Source organism: Diospyros lotus, chromosome 14 (assembly GCF_014633365.1).
Source record: "Diospyros lotus cultivar Yz01 chromosome 14, ASM1463336v1, whole genome shotgun sequence".
Taxonomy (NCBI): Eukaryota; Viridiplantae; Streptophyta; class Magnoliopsida; order Ericales; family Ebenaceae; genus Diospyros; species Diospyros lotus.
This window is the reverse complement of record NC_068351.1, coordinates 20,009,297-20,028,753: the sequence shown is the minus strand read 5'-3', so window position 1 is coordinate 20,028,753 and position 19,457 is coordinate 20,009,297.

The following is a 19,457-nucleotide window of genomic DNA, read 5'->3' as shown; positions in this document are numbered from 1 at the left end:
CCTGAGATTTGGCCATATGAGCTTGAAAGGTCTTAAGGCACTGTCTAACCAAGGTTACCTTGGATCAATGCCTATTGGGTCCCTCGATTTTTGTGAGCCATGTGTTTTAGGCAAGCAACACAAGCTAAGTTTTCATAAAGGAACTCACCTGGCGAAGGTATGCCTAGAATATGTTCATGCAGACTTTTGGGGGCCTTCTCAAGTCCCTACCCACGGTGGTAACAGGTAGTTTCTATCTATAGTAGATGACTTCTGTAGGAAGGTTTGGGTTTTTCTATTAAAACTAAAGATCAGACTCTAGAGAAGTTTAAAACTTGGAAGAACATAGTTGAAAATCAAATAGATAGAAAGATTAAAGTTTTAAGAATAGGCAATGGTCAGGAATTTGGTAACAAGGAATTTTGATGAATTTTGCATTACCCAGGGAATACTTAGGAATAGGACTGTTAGATATACACCCCAACAAAATGGGGCAGTTGAAAGAATGAATCGGACCCTACTTGAAAAGGTTAGGTGCCTCCTATTCACCTCTAATATGCCTAAGTCCTTTTGGGGAGAGGCTTTATCAACTGTTGCCTACTTAGTAAACATAAGTCCTTCAACTGCCCTAAACTTTAAATGCCTTGAAGAAAAATGGACCGAAAGGAAAGTAAATCTTAATTATCTTAGAGTGTTTGGCTATGAATCTTATGCTCACAAGTCAGAAGGTAAATTAGAACCTAGGTCCATTAAGTGTGTGTTTGTTGGTTACCAAGAAAAGACCAAAGGCTTTAGACTATGGGAAAGACAATCTGATGGGATAAAAATCATTATCAGTAGAGATGTCATATTTAATGAAGCCATTTGCCCTTGTAAAATTATAAATACAGAAGAAACCAACATTCCGAGAAGTCCAAATGATTTTGTTATCCTAGAAGGGTCTCAAATCGAGGTGGAGCAAGCTGCAAGTAATATCAACCTTCCAGCTGCTCCAATATAACCTAACCTAGGAGGTGTTCCAGTCCCTAACCAAACCTCTAATCATGATGACTATCAAGAGGAATAAAAAGATGAACCTGGGACTGAGGTGGAGCATCATAGCTCACCCCAAGATCTTAGTGACTATCAGCTAACCCGTGATAGGAGCGGGAGGGTTTCTAGACCCCTTACAAGGTATGTCTATTCAAACCTAGTGTATTGTGCACTAGTAGCTGTGTTAGGATTAAGGAGTAGTGAGCCATCCACTTATGAGGAGGCTGTCAGCTTCAAGGAGTGTGTAATGTGGCAACAGGCCATGGATGAGAAAATATCATCTCTTAAAGTTATTGGTACCTGGGAATTGGTCCCTCAACCACATAAACATAAACTGATCCAGTGTAAATGGTTGTTCAAATTAAAAGAAAGAATGTCTCCTACTGACCCAATTAGGTATAAACCAAGATTAGTGGCAAATGGGTTTACTCAGAGGGAGGGCATAGATTACACTGAAATTTTCTCCCCTGTAGTTAAATTCAAAACCGCTCGCATGATGCTAGCAGTTGTTGTTCAATTTGATCTTGAATTAAAATAGTTAGATGTCAAAACAACATTCTTGCATGGAGACTTAGAGGAGAAAATTTACATGGTTCAACCTTCTGGATATATTGACTCAGATAAGCCTGAATATGTCTGTTTACTGAAAAAGTCTCTGTATGGCTTAAAATAATCCCCAAGACAATAGTATAAAAAGTTTGATAATTTTGTCCTAGGGATTGGGTTTATTAGGAGTCAATATGATAACTGTTTCTATTTTATTCTCTCTAATGTCCTTGTTTACCTATTGTTATATGTGGATGATATCTTATTAATTAGCAAGTCTAAGTCTAAGATAAATGAATTAAAACAAATGCTTAACACAAATTTTGATATGAAAGACTTAGGGCCAGTTAAGAAAATTTTAGGAATGACAATAGAGAGGGATAGAGGTAAATTCAGCTTAAAGGTTCATCAAAATGACTATTTAATGAAAGTTGTGAGAAAATTCAGCATGCATAATTGCAAGCCAGTGAGTGTTCCATTAGCTGGACATTTTATCCTAACCAAATCTAAAAGCCCATCATCCAACTCAGATCTTATTAAAATGGAAAATGTTCCATATGCTAATGTAATTGGAACCATTATGTATGTCATGATTAGTACCAGACTTGATCTATCTTCTGTTATTTCTTCCCTTAGTAGATTCTTGTCAAATCCTGGTAAACCACATTGGGATGCTCTAAAATATTTATTAAGATACATTCATGGCTCTATAAATGTTGGTCTAAGCTACAAGAAAATATTTAACACACTTGATCTTGTTGGGTATGTAGATTCTAACTTTGGAGGTGAAAGAGACACTTGGAAGTCCACTGTTGCTCTGTTTTTCACCTTGGGTGGAAACTGCATCAGATGGAAATCACAGCTGCAGCCTCTGGTTGCACTATCTTCCACTGAGGCTGAGTATGTAGCAGTGACTGATGTTGTCAAAGAGGCTATTTGGATTCAAGGTATTCTTTAGGAAATCCACTTGCTTCAGAGCAAGGTGGTGGTGTATTCAGATAGTCGAAGTGCGATTCATTTGACCAAGAATATAGTCTACCATGAATGCACAAAGCACGTGGATGTCAGGTATAATTATATTAAAGATTTGGTGGCTAATGGCATTGTTATTATACTAAAAGTGCCTACAGAAAACAACCCAAAAAACATGGGCACAAAGGTGCTAACTACAACAAAGTTCAAGCGTTGCTTCAACCTGTTGCATGTGGGTATTGGTTGATCACATCAACCAGAGCTATGAAGATGAGAATTGTAGCAGGCTACACTTGAGAGGATCTGGATTCACCTATAGTTTGTTGCTTCAAGGTGGAGATTGATGGTTGTGAAGAACCAAACAACGTCGTTGGAATTAGAAGAATTGAGGGCCACATGTGGCAACCGCAGGTTGCCAAGTGCCGCCTACTGGATGGCAACACACAGCAACCATCAGCTGCTCCCTGATGGCGCTCAATTGCCTTTCTCGCCTGATTAAATTCCCTGCCTGTTTACCATTTCTGTTGGAATAATCATCGTACTTGCACGATTGGATCTCAGCCCTTCATCTATGTAACGACCCACTCCCACTATCGGGCGCCACCGGTGAATAATCACCCGACAAACCACAACTGAAGGTTTGAACTATGTTTCAACAGGAAACGCCCTGAGTGGGGACTAGGCTTCATCCTTCCCTTCGCTCCACTTGAGGAATCGGTTCCAAACACAGACAAGATAACACAGCGAACTGAGATCTGAAACCTAAATGAGCCTCACATTTCTTCAGCTCGCCTCATAGCAAGCTAAAGGTGACCTAAGCACAAAACTAGCATAACACACATTTCTATGAGTATTAGGGATTTATGGGAACATACCTTGCTGATCTTTACTTGATCTGAACTTGGCTGCACCAACTAAAGCCATATACATCCAGTAATTTCACAATCAACTATCCCACTATGATGATTACAACAAACTAGATACCATCCAGTGCTCAACAACATTCACATTCAATTACAAGAATAAATATACATGATAAATGCATAACATACAACTCGGGCAACACCTCTAGTCGCCACAACAGCCTCCCGGCACCATCCCTGCTTGCATCTGGACTTGCATTATCTACAACATGGGGTAAGACCTCATGAGTCAAAAAGACTCAGTAAGGGTGCAATGCAGAAGTAAATGAAGCATGAGAGAGAGCATGTAATGCAAAGATGCAATGTAAAATGGGTAGCTTCCATGCCCTCCTAACTTCCATAAGTTAAGGCATCAACCAACCTTTCCCACAACACCAGTCTTCCATATGGCCATAGGTACACTAGAACACATATCATGAAGATGTTGACCACTACACGCAATTCATAAATAAATACTTAAAAATGCAAGCAAGACCCCCACCATTTGGGATCATCCCTTACCTGGCTTGAAGTCTCATCTCTGCCTCGGCGAGAACGCTAGCCCGAACTCCGAACTCTTTTAGGATCACCGTCTCCTCGGTCAAACCTAGATACCAATCATACCAAAAACCCCATAATTCAGAAATTAAACAAGGGGTTCAATTTCGCCACACTCCGAATTACCACCCAACAATAACTCAACCAAACAACCCCAACTACGGGCATAAACCAACCAACAACTCACGCTCCATTATCTCCCATAATGAAAATATCTAGAAAATAATTAAATTAATTTACCTCGATTAAATTTGGATGAAAAATAAAAAGAAAATGCCCCACCCGACGCTGCCTCTTGAGCTGCAACCACGCACCTGAATTCCCATTTTAAGCCTCTGGCACACTCCTCGAGCCCCAATTTAATTTCTAGAATTTTCTAGCATTTTTTCTTCATTTTTCTTCTATTTTTCATATTTTCTTTTCTTTTTCTTCTTTTTCTTTTCTTTTCCACTTCTTCTTCTTCCTCTGATCTTTCTCTCCCGCACGGCCACTGCTTCATCCTCGCGCATAGCCGCTCCTCCATTCACACAACCACCGGCCACTCCTGGCTTTTACCGCTGTAGCCTCTACCCGCGTTGCCATCGCCGGCCACCGCCATCAGCGCGAGCAACCACCATAGCTCAACCCTTCCTACGCGCTGCAATTGCTGCGACTGCCATGGCCGCTACAACTGGCTGCTCCACCACCTTCAGCCGTCAATGCCACTGCATATGCTCGTCGCGCCTCTAAACGCCATAACCAGCCACCATCATGACCTCCTGCTACTCGCCGCTCGCTTCCCTAGTCACTGCTCAACACAGCCACTTTTGGCCGCTGTTGCTTGCTACCCGCCATCGATGATGGCGAAACCGACTAGCCATTAACCACCCCCAACACAAGCTCTCACAATCTCTCTTCTCTTCCTCAGCTCTCTCTCTCTCTTTCTCTGTGTTGAGACTATCAGAGGGAAGGCACGAAGCTTCCTCCCAAGTTCACGCCTGTACATATATATATATATATATAATTACACATTTAACCACAATAATTCTCTATATTCCACTTAAGGATTTATCAATTACACTTAGAAATTTTTTATAATTGCACTTGGACCCTCCAAGCCTTCAATAATTATCATCAAGCCACTCTCAATCTTAATTTCTTCGAAAATTAATATCCGACTTTTACTCGATAAAGTTGATTTCGTCCATGCGCCTGCATGAGACCCCCATTTCACTCGAAAACACTTCAGAGTTGTCTTACTCGTAAAACCGGACCACCCCTAGGGTTTCCTTAACTTCCCGAAGATCCCTTACGACAATTCGGTACTGGCACCCATTAGGGCTTATACAAAATTTATTTCGAAAATTATTCCCAATCGGACTACTTCGCCCCAGGACCCTTACCAATCTCATACCCTCTTCCCTGGACATCCAAGTCCCGAGGCATTCCTTAACGTCAATTAAGTAAATTTTATTAATTAATTTCCTGAAACTGCCTTTCGGGCTTCCCAGACCACCTGAGGTTCTTTCAAATCACTGAAAATTATTTATTTTCCAATACCATGTAATATGGGGTATTACATTCCACTTCTCTTAAAGAATTTCATCCTTAAAATTCACTTTGCCCTACTCTTTTACCCAAGAAAACCACATTCTCGAGCAATTCACTGAACTCTCGAATTCGAGAATCTCAAAGCTTAACCATTGCTCACCATTCCTCAAGCTATCCCCACCTCGAGGTTTCATTTAGGTTACTAATCCTCCCACTCCTAAGGATATTCATCATTGATACTGCTTTGGCCTCTCGCCAAGTCACATTACTAGTCGTTGGTCTTGCCTACTGCAAACGATGTCCATCTCTGAATGGATTTCAATTGTCTCACAGTATCATTTTGTCATCCGCTTCCCATTTTCCACAACAACCCAAACCAAACACGATCATGCCAAGCACACTCAACAACATTGCATCATAAATCAGTCAACAACGATTTTACGCCGATCACACATGACAACGTTTCTTTTGCCAATCACACATAGCTACGATTTTACATTGATTAACCACAGTAACATCTTAACACTGATCAATCATAGCAATGTCACTTCTAATGCCCATCTGGCGTGTTGACACCCATGTATCCATGGCATTTCGTCATCAACCACATACATCCATAACTTGAGTCGATCCCTATAGTAACATCTCATTATCGATAGACTATAACTATACTCGCACCATATGGGAAGCAATTATCTAGCTCTTCTAGCCGCACTAAACTATTCCTCATACGGTCTACTACCTTGATCAGCCAACCTTCACTTATTGCCATGACTTGAGCATAACCCACATACCCATACATCATAGTGGGTACTTCATGCTTTAGCCAATAACGTGCACTACCCAAGTCCACATCTCAAGCTTAACAATGCACGCGTCATAACACTCTCCCAACTAGGCATTCTTTTCACATTCAACAAAAATATTGAGGCTTTTCTTATTGGCCAATACCACTCACCAACTGGGGTCACTTACCCACACCTGGAAACTCTTATTGGGCAACCCTCTTGAATGTTCTGCATCCATACCTCAATTTTCCACAATCATGCCACATGCTAGGCCTTACTCCAACTGTTAAACCCTACAACGAGTAAGGGATCCTACCATTTGCTTTATGGTTGTGAAATGTTTAACCCCAACCCTCGTCATCCTTACCGTGCATGCCACAGATCTTCGACCCCTGCCCACCTGCATAATTACTATGTTGCCCTGAGCATTAGGTGAGCTAACACCCAGTCCTCACGACCGTGTTACTTCCATACAAGCACATCGGGGCCCAACACTAGTCTCAAGCAGCATAGCCCAGGTCCGCCACTGATTGCATCGCACCTGTAGTATGACTTCGAACCTTCGAGTCTCACCTCCACTACCTTAAGTCATCATGGTTACACCACCACCCATGTAACGATTTTCTAGCCAAGTTTACTAGCCTATTTTCAATTCCATTGGAACATTTTCGAACTCCATAATTCCTCGACACAGCCTCACCCTCATAGGGCACGAGACTACATGGCCATCCCACAACAGCTTCCTTCTCAATTTGCATCTAACACCTGACTTTGCAAGTCTACCATGCCCAATGGTTCTCTTTAACCTCCTCGACAATGTCATCACCATGACCACAACGAGCCTCTTCCCAAAGTCGTAGCATCTTAAATCTCATAGATCGTCTCAACCACCACGACCTCAATCTTGGATTAGCCGTTTCCCTCATTACTTTTCCATTCCTTGAATAGCTTACTAATCCCCAAGAAACTTTGGCTTCTCCCGGATTTCTCTTGCACTTTTCACCTCCAACGAGCTCACACCATTTGGTTAGCAACCACATTGGATCTAATGCAACCATCGTCGCCTAAGACAACCTCCCACCATCGCTTGTCGCAGCATCTAACTGCCACTGTGGCTTTAGAGCCACCATCACCATTGACTGACCACTCTCACGACGTCGCAAGACCATGGCCAACTGTTGCTCACCATTGCTGCGGTCACCAGTCGGCGCCTTTAGTCACTACCGACCACCCTCAGCCGGTCACCAATTTACTCCACTAGCTGCTTTCTTGTACACCCATTAACCCTAACCATAAGGTTAAATCTCATCAATTGTCGACACACCAGGTCATCCCCCTAGCTGTATCACTCACAGCTATCGGGTGATCTAATTATCACCTGCCCTATTCACGGAAACCAATCTCATTCTCATGAATTACTCACTTGGGTTCTCACTACCCATCGGTGAAATCTCAAATTCACCCTCGACATCCCTCTAATCCACTCCATTAGATTTTATTGAATTACTGGGCTTGCAGCCAACACAACATTCCTCTAGGCATTACTCTAGCTACAGAAACCCTCTCAAGCTTAACAACTTGACTATTAGCTATGCAGCTCAACCTCCCACCAGCTCAGCAACTCAGCCCTCCCCTAACTCGGTAACTCGGCCTTTCACCAGCTTGGTAACTCGACCCTCCGCCAGTTCGACTACTCGCTAAGGAGCAACACTCAATCAAGCTTATCCCTACTTCGACTAACCACCTTCTAGAATTTGGATCTCTTTCTCAAACCAACTGATCTAACCACCAAATCTCACTGAACCCTCATATTAGTGGCATACACAGCAATCAACAAGGCCTTACGTTCACAGTCCTTGAGCCTCACATTCCTAACATTGCCATTATAAGTGCTTTCACCTGGCAATCGATCCTGTGTAACAACTGGGAACCCATCCAGTGTTACATGAGGATGGCTCCTCATTTTCACATCGACACATTCAAGATTAACACTCGATTATGCAACTGTGACCCTTCACAGATTCCGCAACCATGCCTTAGCCACATGTTTAGAGATCTATATACCTAAAACCCTCTCACGTTTCAATATTCTCATCTCATGGTTGGTTTTCATCTTGTAAGTCTTTCCCTCCATGACACTTACTTCACATGAGCTCTGGGGTCACTTGCCAACTCCTCCAATCAACCCTATATTCCCACCTCGCATAGGGTCACGTTGGGTCCACCATCCCAATTTACCAGATTAAACACGATCAGCTCCAGGCACAATGTGCTAAGATCCTTTAACAAGGAGCATCATTACACAACTTGCCATCATTCCACAAGTCCTCACTCAACTTAGAACTTAGGCTTAGCCCAGACATAACCTACAGTTCGCTCCAGATTTTCAGCGTCTAATCGTCTCCACTATAGATTGGTTACTCTCCATAGAGGGCCACGATCCCTCGTCATGAGCTAACCCCATGGCCACCTGCCATCTACATCTGCATTAGTGGTCCCTAGCATTAGACCCATCACTGGTAGACATCCCTGTAGCATTATTCCATGCTAGAGCCATTCCTCGTTCCTTGGGTTCCACTATCTTTAAACATCTCGAGACACCACATGGTCTCAACATGCGGCGAACCATTTCATCACTGCTTCATTGCCACAAAGGACTTAACCCCCACTTGGGCCTTTGTGCACTTCGCACAACTTGGCCCCCTTGCACTTACCCAGATCGCAATTCTCGACTACTCAACTGAGCTCACCTTCGACACTAAGCGACTAATCACCACGACACACGGGACGCGATTACTAATTGAGCTACCCTAGCTCCTCGGTCATAATAACCGTCACGAAAGATTTCTAGTCCTACTAAACTTAGACCCTTACTCGACATAATTCTTATTGTGCTGCTCTAGTTCCTCGACATCTGATCATCACCTACAGTTCACTATGTTACTCCGGTCAATGGGTCACCCGCCCTAACAGCAAGCCAACCCGCTAGTCATCTACCACATGATCCATAGCATCAGATCCGTCACTACGAGCCTTGCACCCGTAGCATTAATGCTACATTGAAATCCCCCGCAAACTACAATGGTTTCACCACCATCATCTAATTAAAGCAACCTCATTAGGTTGTCCTTACCTTGATAACCTCAAGCTCACACCATGAGCCTCCTTACTCCTCAAAACTTTTCATCTCTTATAACCTAAGAGCATTTCAAACCAATCCAACTCTTGAGGCCTTGCGATCTTACCTCCTAAGATCATACCTCACGGCCTTTAACCAAATCAAAAAGATCCCACTTCCCATAACAATGGATCCAGTCCATCAGAAATCTCTTATCATTAAGCTCATCCCAAAGCTTGACTACCTAGGTTCCGGCACCTATTACCCGGAACACAAACCGTCACCTCCTAAGTGAGTCGAGACCTCTTGTCTCTCTTTGCATACCCTCGTATGCATTCAATCGTTACGCCTAGCTCAGCTTTCCAACATGCCTTGCTTGGCTCCCAAGATATTGGAATTACAACCCGGGGCCTCTACATCGCTCGACCCGCCCCAGCACCCTTAGCATTCAAAGTTGGCATTTCCTATGCGTGCATAGCCCATGGAGGTCTTGTTGCCACAGCTCTCCCATCACTACACTTAGACCAACAACTTGTTCCCACCCTTCATTGGGTGGCCTCCACGTTACCCTAACAAGGATCTCGTGACCTTAAGCGTCATCCCTAACCTCAAGCATCACAATGAGGGTCTATTCACCTTTCATCTCCCGACCTTAGGCATCCCACCAGACCCCAAGCGTCACTATGAGAGTTTTATTGACCCTTCATCCATCAATCACATGAATGGTCCCTTGGCCCTACACAACATGGACTTCTAATCCAATGGCTCTCGCATGTATGCCAACACATGCCCAACTCTGACATTCCCGATCTAGATTCCCCTAAATCACAACTCAACTTGCTAAGGATTTTCCAGCTCGTTCAAATGCATGCTAGGGTCCATTTGCTACACACCTATCCTTCCATAGGATAGACCTTGTTTCGTCATGAAACCAACTAGGGTCCACCCGTACCTTAGGTACATCCCCTCCGGGATCGACACAACGATAGGAACGCATCATACCAGATGCTTCCAACATGCATACTTCACATATGGCTCTACCTCGAAGTCCCATTGCAAGCAACCTTACTCCCTAGAGACCACTGCAAGCAACCTTACTCCCTAAACATCGTCACATAACTAGTTGACGACTCCTTTCCTTGAGCCTTGAGCTAACTCCCATTATAGTTTATTATATCTCAAGCACACAAGCCTTAACTCACCTCACCCAAGCTTCAACACTTCAATCTCAAGGAATTCCCATCCTTATACACTTCATATCTCCCGAAATCCCACATTCGGGTTTTCTTTGCACTAACACCCACACTTGGATTTTCAGTTCTTTCATTGCTCGACCCGTATACGCTTTACGAGTATATCATCTCAACCATGATACTTTCCTATTCCTAGAACAGGAATATCCAAACATAGCATTCAACCCATTGCAGGCCTTATCACCTCGACCCAATCCCTAGGGTCCTTGGACCACATATCTAACCTTTAAGGTCATCGAATCGATCTCACATCCAACCTTGAGATCACACACAACCGTTCCCAACCCCAACTTAGTAGTTAGGACATTTTGACTTACATCCCAATTATGCCAGACAATTCCCAACTCATAACTCTGGCAATTTTGCTCACCTCAATCACTTAACTAACCATACATAACACCACTAACACACTATCTTTCCCCACTCATACAGCTAGCCATGCTCTAATACCAACTATAACGACTCGCTCCCACTATCGGACGCCATCGGTGAATAATCACCCGACAAACCACAACTAAAGGTTTGGACTATGTTTCAACGGGAAATGCCCTAGGTGGGGACTAGACTTCATCCTTCCCTTCGCTCCACTTGAGAAATTGGTTCCAAACACAGATAAAATATCACAGCGAACTGAGATCTGAAACCCGAGTGAGCTTCACATTTCTTCAACTCACATCATAGCAAGCTAAAGGTGACCTAAGCACAAAGCTAACATAACACACATTTCGCTGAGTATTGGGGATTTTTTGGAACATACCTTGCTAATCTTTACCCGATCCGAACTTGGCTCCACCAACTAAAGCCATATACATCCAGCAATTTCACAATCAACTATCCCACTATGATGATTACAACAAACTAGATACCATCCTGTGCTCAACAACATTTACATTCAATTACAAGAATAAATATACACGATAAATGCATATCATACAACTCAGGCAACACCTCTAGTCGCCATAACAGCCTCCCGGCACCATCCCTGCTTGCATCTGGACTTGCATTATCTACAACATAAGGTAAGACCTCATGAGTCATAAAAACTCAGTAAGGGTGCAATACATAAGTAAATGAAGCACGAGAGAGAGCATGCAATGCAAAGATGCAATGTAAAATGGGTAGCTTCCATGCCCTCCTAACCTCCATAGGTTAAGGCATCAACCAACCCTTCCCACAACACTAGTCTTCCATATGGCCATAGGTACACTAGAACACATATCATGCAGATATTGACCACTACACGCAACTCATATATAAACACTTATAAATGCAAGCAAGAACCCCACCACTTGGGATCATCCCTTACCTAGCTCGAAGCCTTATCTCTGCCTCGGCGAGAACGCCAACCCGAACTCCAAACTCTTCTAAGATCACCGTCTCCTCGCTCAAAGCTAGATACCAATCATACCAAAAACCCCATAATTCATAAATTAAACTAGGGGTTCGATTTCGCCACACTTCGAAAAACCACCCAATAACAACTCAACCAAACGACCCCAACTACGGGCATAAACCGACTAACAACTCACACTCCATTATCTCCCATAATGAAAATATCTAGAAAAGAATTAAATTAATTTACCTCGATTAATTTGGAGGAAAAATAAAAGAAAAAATGCCCCACCCGGGGCTGCCTCCTGAGCTACAACCACGCGCTTGAATTCCCATTTCAAGCCCCTGGTACACTTCTCGAGCCACAATTTAATTTTCATAATTTTTCTTGAATTTTCTAGCATTTTTTCTTCATTTTTCTTCTATTTTTCATATTTTCTTTTCTTTTCTTTTTATATTTTCTTTTCCTTCTTTTTCTTTTCTTCTCCACTTCTTCTTCTTCCTTTGATCTTTCTCTCTCCCGCGGCCACTACTCCTTCCTTGCGCACGGCCGCTCCTCCACTCGCACAGCCACCGACCACCCCTGGCTTCCGTCGCCGCAGCCTCTACCCACATTGCCATCGCTGGCCGCTGCCATCGGCGCGAGCAACAACCGCCTGCAACTGCCGCTACTGCCATGGCCACTGCAACCGGCTGCTCCACCACCTCCAGCATCGATGCCATCACCTATGCTCGTCGCGCGTCTAAATGCCATAACCAGCCACCATCGTGACCTCCGCTACTCGCCACTCGCTTCCATAGTCATTGCTCAACGCAACCGCTTTTGGTCGCCGTTGCTCACTGCCCGTCGTCAATGATGGATAAACCGACCAGCCATCGGCCACCCCCAACACAAGCTCTCACGATCTCTTTTCTCTCCCTCAGCTTTCTCTCTCTCTCTCTCTGCGTTGAAACTATCAGAGGGAAGGCACGAAGCTTCCTCCCAAGTTCGTGCCTGTACATATATATATAATTACAAATTTAACCACAATAATTCTCCATATTCTACTTAAGGATTTATCAATTTCACTTCAAAATTTTTGATAATTGCACTTGGACCCTCCAAGTCTTGAATAATTATCATCAAGCCACTCTGAAGCTCAATTTCTTCGAAAATTAATATCCGACTTTTACTCGATAAAGTTGATTTCGTCCCTGCACCTGCATGAGCCCCCCATTTCACCCGAAAACACTTCAAGGTTGCCTTACTCACAAAATCAAACCACCCCTAAGGTCCCCTCAGCTTTCCGGTGGTCCGTTACGACCATTCGGTACAAGCACCCATTCGGGTTTATACAGAATTTATTTCAAAAATTATTCTCATTCAGACTGCTTCCAGCGTCATTAGCCTCTCCTCGGGATGCTGATCAATCTCATGCCCTCTTCCCTGGACATCCAAGTCCTAGGGCATTCCCTAATGTCGATTCGATAAATTTTATTAATTAATTTCCTGAAACGGACTTTCGGGCTTCCCGAACCACCCAAGGTTCTTTCAAATCACTAAAAATTATTTATTTTCCAATACCATGTCATACGGGATATTACAATCCATGCTTTATGAGGCCTGATCCCAGCCATCCATCATTGCTTTTAATCTCACCCCTCGAGATGTGAACTAGTTGGACAAAAGAAACAAAAAGAAAGAAAATGAGAAGGGAAAGAAAGATCGAGCAGAGAGGGCCTTCGTCTTTGGGCTAGGGTTTCTGGTTTGCTTCTATGTTTCATTCTTTGTAAATGCTCGGTATAGCTTCTTTAGTTCTATGGTTCGATAGGTTTTGCCTTTAATCTGTATTGTGTGATTATTGGGAATTTTTGTTTCATGAACCATTGTTTGTACAGAGAGTTTGTGAGGGTTTTGGGAGGGTGTAATCTTCGATTTATATCGTAGTGTAGTGAGCTCTTCTCTTAGAGCTCAACGTGGACGTAGCCTCATTTTGAGGTGAACCACAGTAAAATCTTTGCCTCCTTTCATTTTTCGTTTCCTTTCATTTCTATTTTGTGTATGAATGTTTATGCTTCCTATTTTGGCTATCGTAACCAGGGTTGAACGTTTTCTGTGAATACCCTAAGGTCTTGTTGTCTAATCTCAACAATATATAAAGGTTAAGGGTCTGACTGATAAGTCCATAAAGATTCTACAAGTTTGTGAGTTATGTATTTTGTTGTATACTTATTATTGATAGCTTATTTGTTTGTTTAAAATATGTGAATTTGTTATGATTAGATTTGATTGCTAGTCAACTTGTGGATTTTTAGGACAAAATGGCACATTTAGGACAAGGAGCTTCACGAGAGGGCATAAAGGACTAGCGTCGCCATAGGTACTCAAGGTGGATGGACAAAATACAAATGAAGAATGTTACGGCATGGTGAGAAGCTCAATAACTACCTCCCTTGGGTTGGAACATAAGATGCAAAGTGTACCTACTCTGGTGCAGTAGCTTGAATCTGACTTGGAAAGTATCAAGTTCGTGATTAACCTCTTGCTTGAGAAGTGGCGAGAGATGCAAATGTAGTGAATTGGTTGAAAATGTACCTAGATATGGATCCACCAGTATTTAAGGGGATGGTTGATGTTAGTCCCAACATGTGGGTGAGTATGGCTTCGAGCAGACCACAAAACTTTTAAGAGCACCTAAATTGTCCTAAGGATTAGTGGAGTAGAAGTGTGACTTTTATGCTAGAGGATAAAGATGGATTGTGTGACGGTAAACTATGCAGACAACAGTGAGGTTTTAGAAGACCCAGTGCAAATGGAGTCCAACATATTACCCCCATTATGTGGGCTTAGTTTGAAATTGCTTTTAAAGCAAAGTATATGTTTGTTAGTTGGGGAGAAATGCGCTGAGAGGAGTTTATGAGGTCAACGCAACCAAATTTAATGATTATGGCCCATGTACCAGGTAGATGAATAGGAGAGGGCCTAATGTTTTATACGTGGATTGTGCACTGAGGTGTAATAAGCCATGAATGTTTAGGACATACAAACATATTACAAAGTAGTGAACATGAAGGCCACTACATTGGAAACAAATATGATTAGTCGAGGTTTCTTGAGGATTGCAAAGGAAGCTATAGGAGATTTTAGAGGCACCAAACCTGCCCGAGACAAAGACTAAAGGTTTAAGCAACTGAGGCCATTGAAGTTTAAAAGGGGTATTGTTTGCCTACAATGGTTGCAAGCATCTGGGTAGAAAATGTCAAAAGGATGAAGAATGATGCTATAATTATGGGGAGGTAAGCCATTTTGAAAAGGAATGGCCAACCAAGAAGGATTCTAGAAGAGATGACCACAGGAGAAGGATAGTGACGTGTTCCAAGTGCCATCAACAAGGGCATAACTCTTGAGATTTCCCCAACAGGAAACCCATAGATGGAGGAAAAAGATTGGAAACAAAAAGTGCCACCACTGAGAAGGGCATACAAAATTACAAGGTCAGTAAATAGAGGTTATCCCCGAAGGTATACAAGGTATTTTTCTAATTCTCCATATCCTGGTACATGTTCTAATAGATCCGAGTGCCACGTATTCATTTATATCACATGTTATAATAGAAAGCTTGAAACTAAAACTGGAAGAATTAGAACATAGAATGGTCATAGCTACCTCGATGGCATAACTTATCAAAATTGATTGGGGTATACGATTGTGAGGTTGAAATTATGGGCTTGACCGATCTATTTGTATTAGAGATTCATGATTTTGATGAGATCTTTGGAATGGAGTTTTTCTCAAGGTACTAGGCCCAAGTAGATTATCATAAGAAAATGGTGAGACCTAAAGGGTAGTGTTAGGATTTAGGATAAAAAATAAACCACAATCAAACCATCAACATAGGTAAAAGATTTATGTGAAAAATTCAAATTGAAAAAAATTACAGGCATAAAGAACAAAATATCACTATGATGATATTACTACAATAATAGTGAAATGATTGCAATAATTCTAGAATATTGGGTATCTATTTATAAATTTACCACTCATCTATAAATGTATATAAAAAATGACTAAACTATATAAATTTATATCCTGATCAAAAGATGAGACACGAAGAAAATAAATCTTGATAAGCCCCGGAGATAATCTTAAATTTTAGATGTATCCCAATCACAGTTAAATTTGAATTCTAGGTCACAACTATCACAAACTCTATATTGACACGAAATTTAAATATGAAATTATTCATAGTTCTTTCTTCCAACAAAATCACCGACAATTAATTTTCTTGATGAATACCAACCAAATTCACATAATGCACACTACAGTCAATATCTTTAACCGTACTCAAAGCATAGGCAACAAGATTTGCCTTAGTATATCTTTACTAATTTAATAACTCTTCCTTCACCAATGTACTTATAGCCCTTTAAATCAATAGTACTCAATGAGATAAGATTTCTCTTAAGGTTGGGATCATGTTTGACATCAGTTAAAGTTCTAACAATGCCATTAAACATCTTAATTTTAATTATTTAAATGCCAATAATTTTACAATAATTGTGTCTCATGAACACATCACCAATAAATAATGTTTTATATGTCGAAAATCAATCCCTATTAGGAGACATATACTGTGTCAACGATCCAATTTTCACAAGACTTGGTAATTTCATTAATTATAATTAAAAGTTCCTTATCACTATTATTTTTAGCAACATTAGCTTCGACTAAAGTCTTTTTCTAGTCAGATTCTTGTTTCTTAATTTTGTTCTGAAACTTTAAAAACTCATTTGTTATGAGTCTTTTCTTCTAAAAATAGTTATAGGTTTTGTCTTTATTTCTAGACTTGGATCTGGTAGTGAGATACCTTAATACTAGATTTAGATGACATTGATTAGGGAATAAATCATATGATGTATTGTTATATATTAATAATAAAGACAAGTTTTCATAATTCATTACTCTCTCATTTTTGTATGAATCAGTCCCTAGATATCTTGTATGAGATATCATTCTTAATTATGTGTTAAGAATATGTGATCATATTTTCTAGTAACATGATTTCTTAAATGTTTTGAGTCCTTAAAATTTTCAAATGGGGACTCTGATTAATCAATTATGGATTGACACGCTAGTTTACTACCTCAATTAGTATATGAGATACTAATAGAAATAGTGGTGAGTCACATACCACAGAGCATGTCATGTTTATAGTAATCTCGTAGGTGGTTGTTAGAAAACAACGCACTGAACGTGATGCCGATGACATATCATATGGCATGGTGGATAATGATCTTATCGTTTAGCTTCTATAGTATAACTGATCCTTTGATTTAAAGCGACACGGTTGTTTTGTTTATTAGTGTGGGAGATTTGTTAGTGCGCCCAACCATACAATGATGAGGTGGGGACGTTTATCTTATGTCTTGTTTTCCCTTTGATGATAAAAAAACTTTATATATTTGGTATTTAAAAATGAATTATATTTCATTATTGAAAATTGAAAATGATCAATCCAATCAATGGCAAAGGATAAATATACTTTCAATGTATGCAAAACCCTTTGTATTTATTTTTCCTGTGATAATGTTTTCATAATAAAAAAAACTTATATATTTGACATTTGAAAATGAATTATTTTTCATCTTTGATAATTAAAACTGATCAATCCAATCAATTGCTAAAAAATAAATACGCTTTCAATATATGCAAAATCTTTTGTATTTATTTTGTAATCAAACGTATTTTTGGAGTGTAAAAAAAAACTCTTTCAAAATCATACACCCTTTTTAAAAGTGTAAGGAAAACATGTTGATGACGAATACATTTGGACAAAACTTTAATAAATATTGTTTGAAAAATATCCATCACCATTTTAAATGAGTTCATTACTTGAGTATACAACAATTATACTAATTATAAAATGAGACACTCAATTACATATGACTTTATACTCAATTAAGAGAATAAAATTTTTGACTTGATATATTTAATTGATATATATTACTGGAGTTTTATGGATTTGTACTCGATTAAAAAGTTATTTATCTTTTGTATCATCTATTACACTATTTTGATCATCATCATTAATAAGCATCTTCTTATTTTCCCATCAAATCAAAACTTAATAGATGACTCAACACCACTGTATAATGTTGACTTGTCAAAATTATCGACTGTTTTTATAAAGAAGTCAATCGTTTGTTTAAAGCCATGAGTGTGATTTACTATTAGTGCGACAAAAAAGTTCTGGATCGGGGCATCATGAATGATTAGGAAATGAGTTTTTTGATGTGTTATCTAATCACATTGATAAAATCAGACACAATTATTGGGTTTGTTAGTTTATCATCCTATGATCACTATAAATCGTTTGTATCTTTTACATTTTTAAACTCTCTCAAATATTACATAATATTTTTATTAAAAAACTCTTTTACATAAAATCATATCATGTTTATTATTATAAAAATATTTTTAAGATGATCCAAATTTGTATTCACTCAATTTAATCTCCTTTTTGTGTATGTGATTTCATATATATCAAAGTCTGTCCAACATTAATGTGCCCCTCATTTGATGCTTCATGGGTCTTATTAAATTGCGAAAGTGTCGCCATTGAATTGGCTATCCTCGGAGAGTGATGCACTGTAGAACTGACTGCTTCCATTACTAATACTGTCGGTTGTTTTATGGCCCTATCCATTCACGTGGCACTTCTAAATGCACATGTACTAATGATGTGGGCAACTGGCATAATCAAGATAAAAGAAGACTTTTTTGTAGTTTAAATAATTTTCTAACATTTTTACGGTACTTTTAATTTTACTTGCTCATAACAAAGAAAACTAAAAGCAATCAAACCGATAATATATCAGAAAAAGAAAAATAAAAACAGTAAGGGAGTTTGTCGTGACATCATTTTAATTGATGGTTTGTTTTGGATAACATGTTGATGACGAATACATTTGCACAAAACTTTAATAAATATTGTTTGAATTTTGGATTTCTCTTGCATGGGTCTTTCGATGCCTAAGTCAAACGTGATAATGTTGCAGAATGATTCAGATGCAGTGCAAATGTGTTAGGTGGTATCTTCCAAATAGTAGAAAGCCTTTAGAAGGGTACTTGCGAAAGAGCTAGAAGGGAGCCTTTGGATTTGGCAGAAAGATTTGGAAGATGAAGAGTCATGGGGTATTTATAACCGTCGAAGGATCGGGACATATGTCACACGGACATATAACCGTGGCATGACACTTCAGGTGAGGATGTCCGACTATCACTAGGTCATGCTTCGAGAGGGCCAAGCCTTCGAGGAAGCTAGTCCCCGAAGGGTTTGTGGAGGACTACCCAAGCCTTCCGAGAAGTTGGTCCTCGAAGGGTCTTTAGAAAGTTCCTCGAGTCATCGAGGAACAAGGCCCTTGAAGACCCTTTTAGGAGAAAGCCCTCTCCCAGGCCCAAACTAAC